We start from the raw sequence: 8955 nt of genomic DNA on the forward strand, positions 1-8955 counted from the left end.
GCATATCATAAATGGGCTAGTTGTTAGGGTGGAGCCATTCACCCAAGGTCCGGACCACCCAAAGCACGGACCACCCAAGGCCTGGAATGTGGGTCTGGGTGGTAGCTGAGCTAGGATTGCCCACCCCTCCTCAGGCAAGGGGCAGAGCCAGCTCTCCTAGGCCCATGTCATACAGGCCAGCTCTCTCATACCCATGGTAAGCAGTGGGGCCTTCTCTACTGAGTGTGAGGGCGGGGTGCAGGGGAGTGAGCAGTTCTCCCACAAGGGGCAGGGACAGCTCTCCTGCTGCAGTGTCCAGGAAAGGGCTGGACCAGTTCTCCCAGGGCAAGTGAAGGTCAAGCCTGGCTCAGGACAGCTCTTAGATTTCAACGGGCAGGGTTCCTATGGCCCGTGTGGTAACACAGGCCATGGACATCAACATAGACCCCAGGTGCAGCAGGACTACTGACCCAGACATGGCCCCAACACCCTCCTGGCTCTTTCACACCCATGCCCTCTTTTTTATTGTCGTTAACATGGCTACATGTATGTTCATGCATAAACATTCCTAAATATAATTTGCTCAGTATGAATAATGTTACTCATATGTATGCCATCAGGACTGAACATTTAATATTATAAATCAATTGGTGTGCTCTTCCCTGGAAAAATCTTTCTCCCACTCCCAGAATTCCTTAGTTGCTTTACCCCATCCACGTTACCATGTCTATCGTTGCTGCCTTGGTTCAGCTCACGTTTAGACAGTCGTGTTGGTGAGATTGCAGAGCTGTAGTTTCTGATATCAGTAGGAGACACATTCTCACAGCAAACTCCCTGCTTCTCTGGCTCTTAGAATCTTCCTATCCCCTCTTCTATGATGCTCACTAAGTCTTAGGTGGGGGAGGGTTTCATAGATGCCATCTCTTGGGACTGGGATCCACAGCTCTGATGTGTTGTGATTTTCTATACTAGTCTCCACTTGTTGCAAAGAGAAGTCTTGATGAGGGGTGAGGACTACCCTTATCTATGGGTGTAAGGACAAATGTTTAGAATGTGGTTAGGAACCACCAAGGTATGCAGCCATGGCTTCACTCTTACAGTTACGGGGCCATGCTGATTGTTTTTGTGGCTCATAGGCATCATAGCTAGGCAGAACTGATGGTTGCTTTCCTCCTTTGGAAGCTGACACAGCACCTTCTGGTACCATGAAAGTTGGTCCTTAGAGAAGAGAAGGTATTGCTGCCTTGGTGTATCTAGTCCCTATTGTCGCTATAATAAATTACTGTTTTCTAGTTATGTAGGCCAGATTCAAAGAGTTGCTATGTTTCACAGGCCAGCTTAGGAACCCATATGCCCTATGTCTGAAGTAGATGGGACTTAACTTCCACCTCTTGGGGGCAACCAAGGGCAAGAGCAATAGGGTAGGTGTTTGGGACAACTCTGACAGCCCTGACCAGCCACTCAAAAGAGAGCTTCTTGTGCCTGGTATTAAAGTATTTTTAGGGGATCTTTGGCTCTTGGAGGGAAAGTGTCAGAACAGAGGGAAAAAATCAATTAAACTATATGTATATATTTATACACATAATAGTATTCCTTAGTACTTTTTGGCTTTTTTTTTTTCAAGACAGGGTTTCTCAGTAGCTTTGGAGCCTGTCCTGACACTTGCTCTGTAGACCAGGCTGGCCTCAAACCAGATACCTTTACTGTTTTCCCCCCTCCTTTTATACTTATCTCCCCTCTGTAATTAGAATCCTCTTTGTCTCATTTCCCCAATCACTTGTACCCTATTTCTCTTTCTATTCCCACCCCCACCTCATCAGCAATGGTTCCTTTTTCCCTTTCCTGGTTTCTGCAATTACTACTCTAGGATATATACTCACATGTTTCTTTAAAAAAAAGTAGCACAAAACATGCACCAAGTGGACTTTTAAGTTTCACATTCCTATGAAGTATTGCTGCCTTGGTGTATCTAGTCCCTATTGTCGCTATAATAAATTACTGTTTTCTAGTTATGTAGGCCAGATTCAAAGAGTTGCTATGTTTCACAGGCCAGAAACCCTAAACAAGACTCAAGGTTAAAGTCAAGGTACTAACAGGACCCACTCCTTTCCAGGCAGGGAAAGACAGAATGTTTCTTTTCTAGAATTCCCTAGCTGTGGAGTCCTCAGGTAGCATCTCCCAAACCCTGCTTCTTTCATCCTCTTCCTTTTCTATTTTTAAAGATTCCAGCGATGAGTTTGGGTCCAGCTTGATAACCCAAAGTCATTGTCCATCTCAAGATCTTGCTGAGAATTATATTCCCAAAATCCCTTCTGCCATGTTCAATCCCATTTTCACGGCTTCTGAGGGTTAGGAGGGCTACCACTCTGCCTGCGATCGGCTTGAACTATCAAGCTCAGCATTAACACTAAACATTGGGAACTCCCTTTCCACCATCTTCTTCTCTGAGCTGCGTTTGACCGTTATACACTGATTAAAGTTCCCAAACTGCCCTCAGCATAGAAAAATAATAATGTGCATTATGTCAACCTGGGGTTCCAAGAAAGGCATGTCCAAAGATTCTATGGTCATAAGAAATTTCTTACTCCCACGGAGACAGTGGGGCTGATCTATTGGGAGGTCACCAAGCCCAGCTGGACTGTGACTGAAAAAGCATGGGATAAAACCCGACTCTCTGAATATGGCGGACAATGAGGGCTGCTGAGAAGTCAAGGACAATGGCACTGGGTTTTGATCCTACTTCATGTTCTGGCTTTGTGGGAGCCTAGCCAGTTTGGATGTTCACCTTCCTAGAACAGGATGGACGGGGGAGGACTTTGGACTTTCCACAGGGCAGGGAACCCTGACTGCTCTTCAGACTGGAGAGGGAGAGGGAGAGAGGAGTGGGGGGGAGGGGGAGAGGAGTGAGAGGAGGGGGAGGGAAATGGGAGGCTGGGAGAAGGCGGAAATTTTTTTTCAATAAAAAAATAAAAAAAAGAAATTTCTTACTGACAAAAGACAAATATATTGGGCAAGCACTCATATTTATTTATGAGTGTTTAACTAATAGGTACACACACACACACTATAAAGTAGATACCAAAACCACTGCAATTTTATTAGTAAATTAATTGACACACAATGTATATTAAATGAAGTTTTGGGTATGTCTAAATGAAATGACATTAGATGTTCTTGGTATAGTTGTTTTTAATTCCATGCAAGCATAGCAGATACAGTATATATTTCACATATAAAATGAATTGATTTGATTTTACACTCATAAGGATAATAAAATAGAATTTACACTTTTCCATTTCTGTTTATTTTAAAGAAATGTTTCTGCTTGCTATGGGGATGTTAGAAAGAAAGAAAGAAAGAAAGAAAGAAAGAAAGAAAGAAAGAAAGGGGATGGAGGAAGGAAGGGAGGGAGGAGGGAGGGAGGGAGAAAGGAAGGGAGGAGGGGCAAAGATTAATATTAAAAGGAATATCCCCTTGTCCTGTTGTTCATCTTGTTGCTTATCATTTTATTCTAGAATAGGTGGATTTTTTGCTTTTAGAGCTTATGAATATGTGGTGATTTATTGAAGGTTATTAAAATGCAGAGAAGATCAGAGAAAAACAAAAGAATAAATTTAGTTGAAGATGCCCTGGGCTTGATAGGGCAAATCACAGAAACAGAGCATTGATCTGTCTGTTTCAAAATTGAGTAACTCAAGGGCAACTTCCAAGAGTCCTTGAGTTTGACTGATAGAAAACTTTGTTTGGATTGTAAAAAAAAACAATTTTTTCTGACCCAGTGTCATCTGTTATTTATGAAAGTATCAGATATTATCTAGCTGACAGACTTTTACTTGGAAAATGCTCCAAAGAACTCATTTCTTTAAGAGCAACTGAAATTTAGTGGCAATTGCATATATTTTAATCACATTAATTTTTAAGATTCTAACATTTTGCAGTGCATTGTGCTGGTAAAGTTTTGAGGAAACAGGAAATCTAATGACTGATAGTCTAACAGTACACACACACACACGCACGCACACACACGCACACACACAGACACACACACACGCACACACACACACTTAAAAATGTTGCTACAGACTGGAGAATTATGCAGTGAGAGTTAGTTCAGCACATACTGCTGGGGTCAGCTCATCAGAGAGCAAGTCTCATGGGGGACACACCTCATTTAGCAAGGCGATGAGGAGTATTGTCACCAGAGAAGCACGTCTCACCAAACTTCTCTGCAAGACAATGAGGAATACTACCTTCTGAATGTGTCAAGCTGTCCCCATCGCAGGCTTCTTGTGTGAAGAGCTGTTTTCCTCACATTTCAGCTATTGGATGACTCCCCCAGCAGTGTCTGATTCTGGCAAGAAAGTAACCACAGTCAACCCTCTTACTCTCTCAACCAGGTCTTTGTATAAGCTTAGAAGTCTGCCTTCCTGCAATTATCTTCCTTGATAGACAGTTGATCAGTGTTAGTGCCCAGGCAAAGAGACCTCATTTGAGACATTCACAGATGCCCAAAGACAAGAATTACAGCATGCCTGAAGCTGTCAAACCATAACTTCTCAGAGAGAAAACAAGAGTCCGGCATTCCCTCTGCCAGCAGATAGAAAAGCGATGTCTCACGCTAACCTCACATTAAACTTAAAGCATGCTTATTTTTCACTTGACGGTCTACTAACAAAGGATCTGTGTCTCTGGGCACTGTGGCCCCCTCTCTGGTTGAGGTTTTGCTCCTATGGCCTTGGATCTTTGTGTTACCATGGTGAGTGGCTCAGCTCCTTATCACTTCAAGGCTCCTGTAGGAGAAGAGTTTTGAGTATAAGAGAAGAAGCATGGACAAACTAGAAGTAGAACGGGATTATTAGAGTAGAAAGAGAACAGCAAAGAACACCTGAAATGAAGAACATTGGCCTGTCTGTGTGAAGTTACTATAGAAATCCCTTACACCCTGTAGTGGCATTTCAAATGTATTTTAATAAATAAAGACTGCCTGAAGATCTGAGAGTAAAACAGTCCCACTGGTCAGCCTTACAGCCTTATGGTAACACACACCTTTAATCCCAGTAGCCACAATGACACACAACTGGAACCAAGCATTCAAATATATTAACCTATGGGGAACATTCCCATTCAAACCACCTTAGGAATGTTGATTGCTCCAGAGGCTTTCTCCTTCCTCTTTTCTATTTAGGCAGCTCATGAAACGATACCACTCACAGTTAGGGTGAGTCTTCTTTCCTCAGTTAAAAAGACCCTACAACAGCAAGACCTGAACAACCAAATATGGATGAACTAGAAGAAAATGACCTAAAAAAAATAACTTCAAGAGAATGTTTGAAACTCTTAAAGAGAAAATGAGATATTCCCTTAAAGAAATGAAGGAAAAGACAAACAAAAAACTGGAAGATGTCAGCAAATTACGTAAAGAAAAACAAGAAATGGAAATCAAACATATAAAAGAAACTATTAAGGACTTGAAAACTGAAATAGAAACAATAAAGAAAACACAAGCAGAGGGAATTATAGAAACAGAAATCATGACAAAACGATCAGGAACCACAAACGCAAGCATGAACAGCAGAATACAAGAGATGGAAGAGAGAACCTCAAGCGCTGAAGATACAATAGAGGAAATAGAGTCATCAGTTAAAGAAAACACTAAACTTAACAAGAGCTTAACCCAAAATATCTAGAAAATATGGGACACCATGAAAAGGCCAAAACTAAGAATAATGGGTATAGAAGAAGTAGAAGTTCAACTCAAAAGCACAGAAAATATATTTAACAAAATAGTAGAAGAAAACTTTTCCAACCTAAGGAAAGATAAGCCTACGAAGATACAAGAAGCTTACAGAACATCAAATAGACTGGATCTAAATAAAAAGTCCTATTGCCACATAATAATCAAAACACTGAACATACAGAATAGAGAAAGAATACTAAGAGCTGCAAAGTAAACAGGCCAAGTAACATATAAAGGTAGACTTATCAGAATTACACCTAACTTCTCATTGGAGACGATGAAAGCCAGAAGGTTGTGGTCAAGCATTATGCAGACATTAAGAGACCACAGATGCCAGCCCAGATGACTATACCCATCAAAACTTTCAATCACCATAGAAGGACAAAATAAGATATTCCATAATAAATCTAGATTTCATCAATACCCAGCCACAAACCCAGCCCTACACAAAATACTAGAAGACAAACTCCAACCCAAGGAAGTTGGCTACACCAACAAAAACACATTGGTGGTCTCATAGCAGCAACTCCCAAAAAAGGGGAAAACTGACAAATTAACATCATCAACAATGAAAACTAAATTAACAGGAGATAGCAATCACTGGTCATTAATATCCCTTAATGTAAATGGACTCAACTCACCTAAAAAAAGGCACAGGCTAACAGACTGGATATGAAAACAGAATCCATCCTTCTTCTGCATACAAGAAACACATCTCAACCTCAAAGGCAGACATCATCTCAGAGTAAAGGGTTGGAAAAAATATACCAATCAAATGGACTTAAGAAACAAGTGGGTGTAGCTATTCTAATATCTAACAAAATAGACTTCAAGCTAAAATTAGTCAAAAGAGACAAAGAAGGTCATTTCATATTAGTCACAGGAAAAATCCATCAAGAGGAAATTTCAGTACTGAACATCTATGCCCCAAATACAAAGGCACCCTCATATGTAAAAGAAACACTTCTAAAGCATAAATAATACATCCCACACACACTAATAGTGGGAGACTTCAACACTTCACTCTCACCACTGGACAGGTCAGTCAGACAAAAAATGAGCAGAGAAATAAGAGAACTAATAGATGTTATGACTCAAATGGACTTAACAGACATCTATAGAATATTCCATATTCTATATACCTTCTACTCAGCACCTCATGGAACCTTCTCAAAAATTGATCACATACTCGGTAGCAAAACAAACCTCAACAAATACCAAAAAAAAAAAAAGACTAATCCAATGTACTTTATCAGATCACCATGGTTTAAAACTAGAAGTCATCAGCAATACTAATTCCAGAAAACCCACAAACACATGGAAATTAAACAATGATCACCTGCATCATCAATGGGTCAAGGAAGAAATAAAGGGGGAAATTAAAGACTTCCTAAAATTCAATGAAAATAACCACACAACATACCCAAATTTATGGTACACAATGAAAGCAGTGTTAAGAGGAAAGTTCATAGCACTAAATGCCTACATAAAGAAACTGGAAAAATCCGACTCTAGTGAATTAACAGAACACTTGAAAACTTTAGAACAAAAAGAAGCAAACTCACCTAAGAGAACGAGAAGGCAGGAAATAATCAAATAGAGAGCTGAAATCAACAAAATAGAAACAAAACAATACAAAGAATCAATGAGACAAAGAGTTGGTTCTTCGAGAAAATCAACAAATAGACAAACCTTTATCCAAACTAACCAAAAGGCACAGAGAAAATATCCAAATTAGTAAAATCAGAAATGAAAAGGGGGACATAACAACAGATATGGAGGAAATACAGAGAATCCTCAGGTCATATTTCGAAAACCTGTATTCCACAAAATTGAAAAACTTAAAGGAAATGGACAACTTTCTGTATAAATATCACTTATCAAAATTAAATCAAGACCAGATAAGCAGATTAAACCGACCTATAACTGCTGAAGAAATAGAAACAGCTATCAAAAATCTCCCAATCAAAAAAGACCCAGGACAAGATGGTTTCAGCTCAGAATTCTACAAGACTTTCAAAGAAGAACTAATACCAATACTTCTCAAATTATTCCACACAATAGAAACAGAGGGAACATTGCCAAACCCTTTTTTAGTAAAAATGTCAATCTTACCAAAAGCAATCTACAGATTCAATGCAATGCCCATCAAAATCCCAGCAAAGTTCTTCACAGACTTTGAAAGAATGGTACTCAACTTCATTTGGAAAAGCAAAAAACCCAGGATAGCCAAAACAATCTTGTAAAATAAAAGAACTTCTGGAGGCATCACAATCCCTGACTTCAAACTCTGCTACAGAGCTATAGTACTGAAAACAGCCTTGTATTAGCATAAGAACAGACAGGAGGACCAATGGAACTGAATAGATGACCCGGATATCAACCCACACATCTTTGAACACCTGATTTTTGACAAAGAAGCAAAAAAATATCGAATGGAAAAAAGAAAGCATATTTAACAAGTGGTGCTGGCATAACTGGATATCAACATGTAGAAGAATGAAAATAGACCCATATCTCTCACCATGCACAAAACTCAAGTCCAAATGGATGAAAGACTTCAACATAAAGCCAGTCACACTGAACCTTATAGAAGAGAAAGTGAGAAATACACTTGAACGCATGGCACAGAAGACCACTTCCTAAATATAACCCCAGCAGCACAGACACTGAGAGAAACAATTGATAAATGGGACCTAAAACTGAAAAGCTTCTGTAAAGCAAAGGACACAATCAACAAGACAAAACGACAGCCTACACAATGGGAAAAGATCTTCACTAACTCCACATCAGACAGAGCTCTGATCTCCAAAATATACAAAGAACTCAAGAAATTGGTCACCAAAAGAACAAATAATCCAATAAAAAAAAATGGAGCTCAGACCTAAACAGAGAACTCTCAACAGATGAATCTAACATGGCTGAAAGACACTTTAGGAAGTGTTCAAAATCCTTAGTCATCAGAGAAATGCAAATCGAAACAACTCTGAGATTCCATCTGACACCTGAAAGAATTGCCAAGATCAAAAACACTGATGACAACTTATGCTGGAGAGGTTGTGGGGAAAAGGGAACACTTCTGCATTGCTGGTGTGAATGCAAGCTCAAGGACATGTGCTCAACTAAGTTTATAGCAGCATTGTTAGTCATAGCCAGAACCTGGAAATAACCTAAATACCCCTCGACCAAAGAATGGATAAAGAAAATGTGGTATATTTACACAATGGAGTACTACACAG

Source organism: Microtus oregoni, unplaced genomic scaffold, assembly GCF_018167655.1.
Source record: "Microtus oregoni isolate MIOR12 unplaced genomic scaffold, Mior012 000055F_ref0000237, whole genome shotgun sequence".
Classification (NCBI taxonomy): Eukaryota; Metazoa; Chordata; class Mammalia; order Rodentia; family Cricetidae; genus Microtus; species Microtus oregoni.